The 12,202-nt window shown below is 39.7% G+C and overlaps 1 protein-coding gene across 1 annotated transcript in view; it reads right to left on the bottom strand.

The window, feature by feature from the left end:
- The window catches only part of LOC106913185 (thyroid hormone receptor alpha), a 130,317-nt gene that overhangs the window by 99,242 nt on the left and 18,873 nt on the right, over positions 1-12,202 (bottom strand). The window contains exon 2 of the mRNA XM_014979920.2: positions 9,016-9,098. The gene's annotated coding sequence lies outside the window, so the exon portion shown is untranslated. The remainder of the gene's footprint in view (positions 1-9,015; positions 9,099-12,202) is intronic.

The following is a 12,202-nucleotide window of genomic DNA, read 5'->3' as shown; positions in this document are numbered from 1 at the left end:
CCTGGAATTGCAATAGGCTGTAAGTAAGTCAAGTTTATTTGTGTAGCACATTTCAGCAACAAGGCAGTTCAAAATGCTTAGTGCAAAACATAATATAGTAACCAATTATGAAACAAGCAATAAACATTACATTTCGCCAAATTCTATCAACAAAATTATCAAGCAAATATCTATAAAGGTTCCAGTTTTATTTTTTTTTATTTTTATTTTTTATTTTTTTGTCTTTAAGAAAGGTAACTACACAGGTGGGTTTTTAGTCTAGATTTGAAGAAATTTAGTGTTTCTGCTTTTTAAATAGATATTTAATAGATATTAAGTAGGAGGAGTCCTAGAACAGAACCTTGGGGTACTCCACATGCGACTTCTGTCCCCACCAACGAGAAGTTACCTATTGACACAAACAAGTCTCTGTTCTTCAGGCGAGATTCAAACCAGTCCAGTGCTGTACCAGAGTCCGACTCAGCTCTCCAGTCGCTTCAATAACACATCATGGTCAACAGTGTCAAATGCTGCGCTGAGTTCAAACAGAACCAACACTGCGGTTCTTCCACAGTCTGTGTTTATGTGGATGTCTCTGGACACTTTGAAGAGGGCAGTGGTGAGCGCAGAAACTGAACTGAAATACGTCAAAGTGGTTGGTCATTGTTAAGAAACTCTTAAACTGTTGAAACGCAGCATTTTTGGCAAGCAGAAACATTTTAAAAAGTGAATCATGTTTTTGTCCTTGCTCGGTCATTACCAGGGTTTCTGCAACTCTTCAAAAGTTCAAATTAAGGCTTTTTGAAGCATAAATTTAAGTCCTAAATATTTCTAAAGATTGACTTAAAAATGTGCCTACTTCGACTAAACTTGCCTAATAAGTTGCATATAACTTTGTCTATTTATGTTAGTGCCTTTTGGGCTCTGGGATGCAACCATGCACACAGTAAATTTCATAGACCTCGTTAAAAATGCACTTTCCCTTGGCGAAGGACCTAGAGGCTAATATAATTAAAGCGCTGATTTCAACTCCCTAAACCAGGAATATTAAATGCAAATTTATGTAGGGGCAAAATAACACACTTTGTATGCATGTTGACTAAAAACAATATAGACAAATATTTGATCCAAAAGATGAAGACACAAACTGTACGTTCTGGAAACTGTGGTGCAACTCATTTCTTACAATAAGTTGTTGGTGTATTTTCCAATATCTTTTTTCATTTTATTTTTTTTTAATGTTAAAACAGATTTTTAAATTAGACTTTCAAAAAAACACGGATGAATCTTGATCATCTTTAAATAGTTGTAAGCAAAGCTCAATGGAAGTAAAACAGAAACATTTTGGGTGGATTAACATATTTGCACAGCGCTGCCAACTTATTTTTTTACTCACTCTGCCACTCACTTTCTCCTCCCTCTAGATTAAATGTACAGTACAGTGATATTTTTTACACAGTCATAGGTCACTTGTTGAACTTGTAAACGTGCAGGCTCAGCTTGTTTTGCACTCAGCTCGAGGCTAAAGTCTTTATGAGGTCTTCGCCACACTCCGACCCATTATCTGTAATCCCTTATAGCTGAGAGAGAAGTAGAGCAAGCACACGAGCCTGGGTCAGTCTGGTGTGGTGAGCACTTTGAACCCGCAGTCTCCCAGTGTGAACAGCGCAGCCCGACATGCGGCGCACATATGACTGTAAAGTGTGTGTTCACGTCGGTCGCTGCGTCACAGTGCTGGGCCCCAACTCACGCAGGCTTCAGGGAGAGTGGGGGGAGCAGATAACGCAAGCAGAGAAAATGGGACAAAAAGAGAGGTAAAATGGCTAGTATGCCCGTGTGGGTCTCACACTTAGCAACGAAGAGAAAAAAATGCATTGAATAAAGCTTGATTTCATCTATTTAATACAGATTAAAGGATGTATAGAGATTTTTTTGGGGGGAAAAAACTACTCTAATCTGATTATTGCAGTGGAAAATATAAATTTAGCCCTTTTCATTTGAAATATTTACCATTTCTAAAAAAAAAAAAAAGTCCTGTTGCACTGGATAACCCCGCAGCACTCGTAGAGTAACTTATAATGCTTTAAGGCATTATCTTTATGAGGTGCAAACTGTCAGACTGGGTGCCATTCCAGTTATTGGAAGGAAAGAACAAATGAATGGATGAATGAATGAATGAATGAATGAATGAATGAATGAATGAACAAACTGAAAGAAGAAAGAATGGACACACATATGGAGGAACAGAGGGAAAATGTATGGAAACCATCTGTGGCAACACCGTGTTTTGAGTATACTATTTTCAGATGATGGACACTGTGCAATTTACCATTAATGTCTTAGAATAACCAAGTCAAAGGAAGCTAATTGGGGGCACAAATTGACAATTGACAAAATTGTTGTTTGCAAATTGTGCTTTTAAGTAACCACAAAAAAAAAAAAACTGAGTTTGAACATAAATGTTATGAAACTGGAAATGACAACATGCCAGTTGATGCTCCACTCTGATGCTACTAGGGCTGAAACGATTCCTCGAATGATTCGAGTACCTCGATTACTAAAATTCCTCGAGGAAAATTTACCTGCCTCGAAGCTTCGTTAATTTATGTTTTATTAGTTAGCGCACCGTGTTCCGGCCGGGACTTCATTTGCGTTGCGCGGAGCTCTCACTTCCGCCTCTGAGTTGTTGACAAAAGCTAAGTCTCAGCGGCATAAAGTCCAATCTTCAAGATTGGCCCGTGGGGATTTTATTGATTGATGATAATGCCCGACTTTTTATCGTTTTTGGGGAACCAATAAGCATCCTTAAAATGACTGGGGGGATGCCTGGAGTACGGCAGCATTTCTCCTCCGGGGCTGCTGGTTGAAAGCGAACGGCGGGAAGAGCGCTGAGGTGAGCGGCTAGCCTGAACAGGGCGGGCGGGTGAGTAGCTGATGCTTACCGTGTAAATGTAGCTTTACCGACGAACCGCACAATAAATTTCATATCCCGGTCTGAAGAAACGGGTGGCGGAGCGCATCGTACATGGCTGGTAGATGAGTTTCTGAGTGTGACCAGTGAAGGTGTCGTAAATATCCCGTATTGCTTCCCCCGTGTTCGTCCCCCGGTCTAACGGTTCGTCAGTCCGCTGGTCCATTTCCTCCCCTCCACCCCATCTTACGTTCGTTCATTCGCCCTCTCCTCCAACTCCAGGCGGCATTTCCCGTATTTTCAAACCCAAAGCATGACAGGTTAGGTGGCAAGGTGAGTTTAATTAATCTATTAAACTCAGTGAAGATGAATACATAAACTAAAAGCTGGATTGTAGACATTTTTATAAGCATATTTGTGAGCCTGCCTCTTTGTTATTAAATTCAATATAATTTCAGATTTTTCTATAACTTTTCTTCTGGTTAACTTAGAAAGTGAGCTATTATTGTTACAGGTTAGTTTTCTAAACTACAAAAAGCAACTGTTAGGGATGCTCAAATATGAAAAATTGGACTGATATTGATATCTGATAGTAACACCGGTATTATGCCAGATTTACCAATATTTCATTTTATAATTTTTTTTTATCCGATTACTCGATTAATCGTAAGAATAATCGATAGATTACTCGATTACTAAAATATTCGTTTACAACAGCCCTAGATGCTACACAAGACCACAGCATTATTTCAGTGAACTTTAACATCTAGCGACAAGGAAGCAAGGCATCCGTGTGCATAGCACTGTTGAGGCTGTGCGCGTATTTGTCCTGTATGTCTCTGATGGACCAGCGATCTGTCGGTGTACCCCACCTCAGGATTTAGTGCATTAGAAATTACACAAGAAAAAGTTTTTGCTGCCCTTGCAGGCTTCTTCTTCTTTTTTGTCACATTTAAATGTTTCACATCAATATAATTTATAACATCCGACAAATATAACCCGATTAAATAACGGGAAGTAGTTTTCATTCATTTATCAAGCACTGCTGACTTAGAAGAAACACAAAAGCCTGTCTCACACACACAAAAAAAAACACCTTAATGACCTCTGAGATTTTTGGCAAAATTTTCTATAAACTGACAAGAAGGTGTGAATAAGATTACAGCCACACCACATGGTGCCATTAGGATGGCCTGTGGCTGAGCTTAAATGATGCTGTAATTAACAGTCCTACAAATTACCCTCTCAAGGAGAAAATCCAGAAGGAAAATGTCCAGGCATCAGTTAAAATAAATAAATAAGGTTAAATTCAAACATTTGTTAATTTTTATAAACCAAACGGCAGCATTTCAAAAAACAGAACTGAGATACCAGCAATCATTACAAGATGCTGCCAACACCGCAGACAATCACACGTCTCCCGAATGTGGGTTTTGAGTCTTTCCTCCGACACCAAACACATACCCCACCTCTAGGACAGAGGCAGACATGATCACACATGAATTCGTGAAATGACAGAGCCGCGAGACGGCTTTAAAAACAGGAACATTTTGTACTTTGTTGAAGGGAGGCATAAAACCACTTCCTTCTGCGAATGACAAAGCTGTCCAAGAAACCACACTGTTTCATAAAACAGCACATGCTCCTTTCCTCGGTTCCTCTAGACCAATATTACAGCTACACACCAAAAAACTTTACCATGAAAACCTAATGAGCATCCAATCTGCCAACATCTTCACTTAGAAACGACTTTACCGGATATGGCCAGCCTACCCTTCCTTGAAATGTCATTCTGCAGCATTCTCCGACTGAATCCGTCACAACCTTTATTGGCAAGTAAAACTAAATTGGTGCAACTCTTTTCCGTCCGAACAACCGAGGTGCTTCAAGACAGCTTATTGGGTTAAGTTTATCGATTATCGACAAAAAAAAGAGCACGTTTAAATGTCACCTCCAGAGAAGGAGACAGCATTCATAAAGAAACATCCATTTGGCTGTTTAGGGTATCTGTTTAAATGTCACACAGTGTCGCTTCCTCACAGCATCATCTGTCATAAAGTTCATCAGCCGTCAAACTCAAAGCACAGGTTACATCAAGAGAGGAAAAAAAAAAAAGGCATATGGTGGGAGTACCCAACCAGGTGGCGAGTCTCACTGGCAGAAAACAGAAGCAATTCAGCCCCTGGCTCTGATCCCCCGTTCCTAACACACATTCAAAACATGCAGTTCAAAAGTGATTTATGTACAGGTTCAAACATAACGGGCAGCTTGCTTTATGCATTTTGTTGGTCTACACGCATCGGTTTATGCATATTCGTCTGTTTGATCACATGTGTGTATATATTTGCATTTGCAGCCAGGAATGCGTGCCCAGATGGGCATATGCTCTTCTGTGTTTGTGATCCCGAGCAGGAAGGAGATTTTCCCCAACGGGAATAACAGATGGGCAAGGACAGGCGATCTTTGTGCCACCTGAGGGTTTGATGTGCGTCCGTACGATCTCTCAGTCCGCTGACAGAAGCTGCTTTTATTAGCTTCGCATTTGATCATCAAAACACCACAGAAAATATAACCTCCACTAATAGTGACAGCGAGAACATTCCGACGGCAGCAGATGTCCGAACGCGAGCATCGTTTTTCACTTCCAAACTGGTTGTGCTCAGTTTCTCCTTGGGGAATAGAAGAGCCATGAGAGGTTAGAGTATCGACACTACAGCAAGCGACAGTCAAAGCACAGGACCACCAGTGACGGTATGGGATAAACTGATCAAATTTAGCAAACGAACATAAGAAAAAGCTGATGGTATAGATAGGAAGAATTTGAAATGTGAGGTATTTTCTCCAACAACTGACTTTCAAACATCAATAAATCCAATCACTCAACTCCCCGTCATGCCGTCTACCCACTCCATCCATCCCTGACCCCACCCACCCGATCATCCAACCACCAATCAGCCCATCTATTTATAAACCAAACCACTCATTCCATCAACCTACTGCCCATCAACCTACCCATTAAACCATCAATTTTTTTTGGTCACCCATCGATCCATTAACCCACCCATCAACACAAACATCGATCCTACTCTCCATCCATCTATCCACCCAATAACCCACTAATCCATCATTTCATCAGTAAATCCATGCATTTCATCGATCTACTTTTCTACCCATCAGTCATCAACCCACTCCTCCATCCACCCATTAATCCATCCAGCAAGCTAGTGATCCAGCCATCCATCAATCCACCAAATTAAACCATCCATCTACCTCCCCATCAATCAGTCTACTCACTTAGTCTCTTACTTTGTCCTGTAAGACTATGAAACAAACATTTTTACTTGGGTTTATCCATACCAAGGAAACCTTACACCAATCCGTGCCCATTGAGGAATGACAGTTTTTTTTTTTTTTTTTTTTTTGTTAAGCCTCCTACTTAATGACAGGGAGCCAAGTTTTGTCCATTCAGTGGAAAAGAGGAGTTTTACCATGTCTGGCACATAAAAGTTAAACTGAAACTTTCATCTCTTATCTAAAGTCATCTTCAACTATTTAAGACTTTGCTTTTAACCCTCGGGACACAGCCAGTGATGCCAAACACACACCAATTTGGCTTTGGGGTTTCAGGAATGAGCTTCCCAAATCTCTGACTTCAATGCTGTTGAAATTTTGTGGACCATGATGGAAACCAACAGGTTTGGTTGAACTTTACCAGTTCAGCCAAGGAAAGTGGTCTTGGTGGTGGCCACAGAATAATCAAGAGCCACTTAAAAACAGATATTTAACAAGATATAGGTGAATGTCTATATTTAAGATCCACAGTAAATTTAAACTTAAGCCTAATTTATGTTGTTTTTTAAATACATTGTACTTCTGAACCAAAGTGTATGCCAAAAAAAGGATCCGTTTACAGACCTAAAATTTGTACATCTCAAAATACACTTACTCACATTTGCTCGCACAAACTATAATAGTCTCTTCCAGCTCACTGAAGGCATAAAGGAAGAAAAAATAGGCTCTCTCCAAAATTAGCTGCTCCTAAAAACAAGCGTCACTCTTCAGCATCACTCAGCGGCTGTCTGAACTGTGGGTTTTTTTGTTTTGTTTTTTTTTACCCACTGAACATAACCGAGTTCTACATCTCTGGGAAAACAATCACAGTAATCACATCACATCAGTTCCAGCTGCCAGAATCTGTCAGTTAATCTTTAAATTACATCCAAACAATCATTCCAGTCAGTAAACCAATAGCTCAGAGGACCAGCTCTGGACTTTCTGCCTCATGTTGCAGACATGTTGGGAATATTTATTCTGCTGCAAACTCAAAGTCCAAACATAATGATGCAAAGTCCAGAGCACACAAAGAACATGACAAAAGAAACAAACAAACAAATAAAAAAAGAATCATGCTTCTTGAATGTTGTAAAGCATATTGGAAAACTAAGTGAGGGAGTTGATGATAGCATGTGGCTAATAAAGATGACAAAGCTGAGAAGTTCAACAGTTTGCAAGATAACGCTCTTGAGTAATCTTGGTGATTGCAGCGAATGCTGATCTGGGAAATATGTGGAGTGGCCAAGTGCCAGCAGACTAACCGGAGAAGAACCTGTTCCTCTCACGGTTCTGTCAGCACCCAACGATCTCTCTCCCTTCAACACCATAAAAAGGTTTAATGTTTCAGCGGACACTTAAGAGCCAAACCAACGTTTTTTTTTTCTCCCAGAAAACAAAGAGCATGCAATTATAGGAGGGAACAATGAAGTACAGTCATGATTAGGAAAAAAAAAAGAAAAAAGAAAGAGTAAATCCTCTTTTTTTTTCTAGGTTGCTACATATCAGGATGTAATGAAAATCCAATCTGAAGCGAACAAAAACACTGGGGGAAAAAAAGTCATTCAATAACAATTAACCTATAATGGAATCACTGTGTGTGCAAAAAAAACTAACGTACACCCCATGATTCAGCAGCCTGTAGAGGCATTTATCCAGCTTCTTGGATTTTTTTTACAATTTCTGAGAACTGCTCAATCTGAAATTTGCTAAAACATCCATCTGGGAGTAGTGACAAGTATCAGTGTTTATCATTTTTAAATAACATTTTCAGTTTAAAAACAAAATGGACAACTGTGTGTCCTTCCTAGTTGAAGGCCAGCAAGAGTTGTTCTGCAAGATCCTTACTGGTGCCTTTACACTTTGTCAACGTAAATGTGGTCTAGGGTTGGTAGTTCTTACTGATGGACAGAACATTTAGTGTGTTTAATTTGCAGCATCTAATCATTAATTTTTCATCCTTTGTAATAGCAGTACTCCTACAGCATGATGGTGCCACAAATTTGAGTTACATAAGGGTGCGGCATTCATAATGCTTCTGTCTCACAAAGTACTTTACATGCAAGCTGAAAAGTTAAGTTTACTCACATCACTCTTCAGGCTTTTACTTATAAAAATTTTTGCAAACGATGCACCGCTTTCCTTCTTCACAATCACGTTCTATATGAGCGAGTCTCTCACATTAAATCCTGTTAAAATGTGTTGAACTGTTTGGCTGTGATCAGACAAAATGTGCTAAATGTTTTTGCAAGACACCAGATCTTGCACAATTTTCCTGCTTGGCTTAATAATTTCATGTTTGATGTCACTTCCTACTATATAAGAAGTTACGGAATTTTACTTTAATCAAAATGATTGTTACGTTATTATTAAGTAACCCTGGATTCCCACAGAGAGGGTGTAGGTTGGACTTCTAACCAGCATTGATTATTTTTTGGCTATTGCAGGATTTTTTTATTTTATTATTTTTTTGGAGTAAACTTTCTCTGAATTATTCATAGCACATTTATGCTTTTCATGTCATTCAAACAAAAAGAAAGATGAAGCTTCCACATGTAGAGTGCATCACATTTGATTGTAGGTTTTTAATGTAAACACAGCACCTTCAAACATAAAAAAAAAAGTGGCAGCCCCGCCCGTGCGCCAGTCACCTTTTGGTAAACTATCACTGCAACTCCCACATTACAATGACTTGTGTTCACTTTAATGCATCTGCAGAAAAGTGGAGAATAATTTGCTTAACGGCGACTTCTTCAGCCTTAATAATCATCCAGGACAATGAAAACACTTCTCACCTTGGCTGCCAATTGCCTTCACTTCAGAGCTGCTCCTCTATTTTCGATCCGAGCCTTCATTCCAGCCAACGTCTCTGCAAACTCTGCGAAGAGAAACAAGAAGTCTGTTTCAGCCCCGTACATCTGCACCATCTGAAGCAGAATCTAGTCGGACAGTCCAGTCTAGAGGGAGTTACAGGGTGAGTCCTATGAGAAAGCAGTTCCCCGAAGGCTGCAGACAGCCAGGACACTGCAAAGTCCACATGGCCACTGATGCATGCATGTGCCAAGCCGGGGATGACATGGGAGGAGTTCAGTCCCAGTGAGAGGCGCAGCGCTCTTCTTTCCATGAAAAGCAATGGTAGATTTTCATGTCACCAGCTTAGAGCTAAAAGGATTAGCAAACTAATCCTTTAACGAAACGACGCGGACGAACCGAGGAAGTTGATGGTGTGACTTTAAAATGGTCAACACTGCGCACATGCTAGGTATCTGGGAAGGAATTCCCCACACTTGGTATTCCCTTAATCTGCTCTTTGGCTGTTTTACTTTGGGGGGGCAATAGGAGAAAGAGCCACAGGACTCCTCAACTCAGACGGAAGAATCTGTCCGTTACACATTTGTTGTGTGCTTCACAAAATCTGGCTTTAGCCGACAAGCGGCACCTTTAAAATAATAAGCTCCATGCCACAATCCATGCTACAGAAAACACAAGACCAAACGTCTTCAGGCAGCTGTAAGCTGTCATATCGGAAGGTTTCCAAAAAATGCTTATATAATAGCTTTTGTCAGTTCAAATTTACTGTTCTCCTTCACAATAAAACACGTGTTCACACAATCTCAGCTGCAAAAGGGAGTAATTACCCAATGTCATTAACATGCACATCTTCATATCTAACTCTGCACAAATGGTGCATGAATGCAAGCTCAACATTCAGGCACAGAGAGCAAATATTTTGTTTTTCTTTTTCATCTTTAAACAACGGCTTTGGTCTTAATATACAATCATTTAATAAAATTTTTATTTTGTGTTCAATTATGTATTTTTATTTATTTATTTATTTATTTTATAGTGAACAGAACCGATTCTGCTTCTTTGCGATGGATCTCATAAATTGATCTGGCAAAGGCAAATTCAATTATGTCACATCTGTTCCTTTTCTGGGCTACAATGCACTCTCAGATGAGCACATTGGCAATTCAACAGGCAGTAGGAATATGCTTCATGGGAGTATGTATAATTGCATTGCACGCGTGTTATTTTTCTCATGGTAATCTTGAAAATGGTAGTAAAATGCTTTCATGTGCATGAATGGAAAAAAAAAAAGGCAAACCAAATAGCAGCAGTCTGTAAATATTCACGCAGACGTTGAGTCATTTCTTAAACAAAATGTAGTCGGGGACTCTCCTTATCTTGTACGTCCCTGGTTTCTGTGTCCAAACAGGCAATGCATTTAAATGGCTCACTCAACTCGGATGTAAAAGGTCTGACCCCAGCTTTCAGCTGTTTAACCTCTGTCTCACAACAAGCCTGCTGGGACATTTGCATTCAGTGCTAAACGGGGCTGCAAAACAAGGGACAGAAGTAACGCAATGTTCAACTAGCAGAAGATGGAAGATACATTTTGCATTCTTAAACACCCGATCATTAATTCAAGAAAAGACGGATGCAGAGATGGGTAGATGGATGGATGGCCAGGGACAGGGTATAAATTATTTCATTTTTATTTTCCAGACAGGAAAATACAAATCAGGAAACACGTACAGGGTGTTAATATAGATCCAGCACACAGTCTGTCAGTTCGGATGCTTGGCTTTTCATGCCAAAGACATCTCGTAAATTCACAAAATACAAAGAAAAGACACCAGTATGGTCCAAAATTCACACAGCGATGATCTCGCTATTCTAAAAGTGTCTTTCCTAGCAGTAATCAGTTATAGGCGACATTGCCGTATCTGAATCAGATGACATTTAGCCTGACAGCTTCGCAGCACCGACACCTTTTCCCCAATGACTTCTCCAACCGAACACAATCCTATCTTGGTACGAAGAGATAAAGAAATAATTCTTCTCGACAAATATATCTCTGTGTCAAAAGAGACACGAGCCAGAATTGGCGGCCTTTAGGAGTTAAGAATTCACAAGCAAAACTGAGCAGATGGAAGTTGTTTTCTTTTTCTTGTTTTAGCATTTGACACTGGTCATGTTTTTTCTTTTCTATATTGTTCAATAATACACAACAGTTCTTAAAAAAATACATGGACAAATGTAGCGAGTTGAGATCAATATTCGACTGTTTGGCCTTGGTTAAAAACAGCTTTTGTGAAGGAAAGCCACCACAGCAAATTACCCAGAATGCACCGTGTTGAAATATGGTTGTGGCAGCATCATGCTCTTTTATTGAGGGCAATGAAAGAAGACGACTTTAGGGCAGCCAATATTTCACTTTAGCACGTACACCTGGTGATGGCAAAACACTGCAACAATATTGTTATACTTTTTAAGATATCAAGAAGAAAAAAGTGCATTTAACTTCAAATAAGTAATTCCCTTTTGACTGTTAAGTCAAGTTAAAAATCTTAATTATTACATTTCAAAACCAAACTGACTTCTCAGATACAGAAAGTGCTGAATATTTCTTGCATTGCAGGTAATAAGCATCTTTAATTTTCAACATAATGAGGCATAAAAAGAACATTGTCTTCCTCAGTGATCCTTCACTTTAAAATCCATTGCTGCGGAATTGGTCAAAGGTGGGCCGTTACAATCCGGATCATTAAATCGAAGAGATTGAGGTTTAGTCGCCCATGTGACCTTCGGCTGTGTCTCTGAGTGGAACTGCTCATTTGCTCACATGCCGTTACAGTCTATGGCAAGTCAATGTGGACATGCATCTTATTACCCGGTTAATCCATATGCTAAACCAGCTCCTGGCCACCCAGAAGAGGATAAATATGTAACCACACAAGTAGCGCCGACAGAAATGCTGTCAGTCTTCAATGTGGGCACGTCAAAGCTACAATGTGTGTTTTGTTTAGGCTAAACGCACAGTTGTATAACGCAAGAAGGCAAACAAGTAAAACCTGAAGTACTCAAAATGTGCGCATGATTACCTCAGATCAGTCTCCTGAGAATACAAGTTTCAGTTTTTTCAAAATATACAAGATAGGTTTCACCATTAATGTATGACAGACAGATAGAAATTAA

Source organism: Poecilia mexicana, unplaced genomic scaffold, assembly GCF_051168715.1.
Source record: "Poecilia mexicana isolate PSO_F unplaced genomic scaffold, ASM5116871v1 scaffold_19, whole genome shotgun sequence".
Taxonomy (NCBI): Eukaryota; Metazoa; Chordata; class Actinopteri; order Cyprinodontiformes; family Poeciliidae; genus Poecilia; species Poecilia mexicana.
This window is presented reverse-complemented; position numbering and strand designations above follow the sequence as displayed.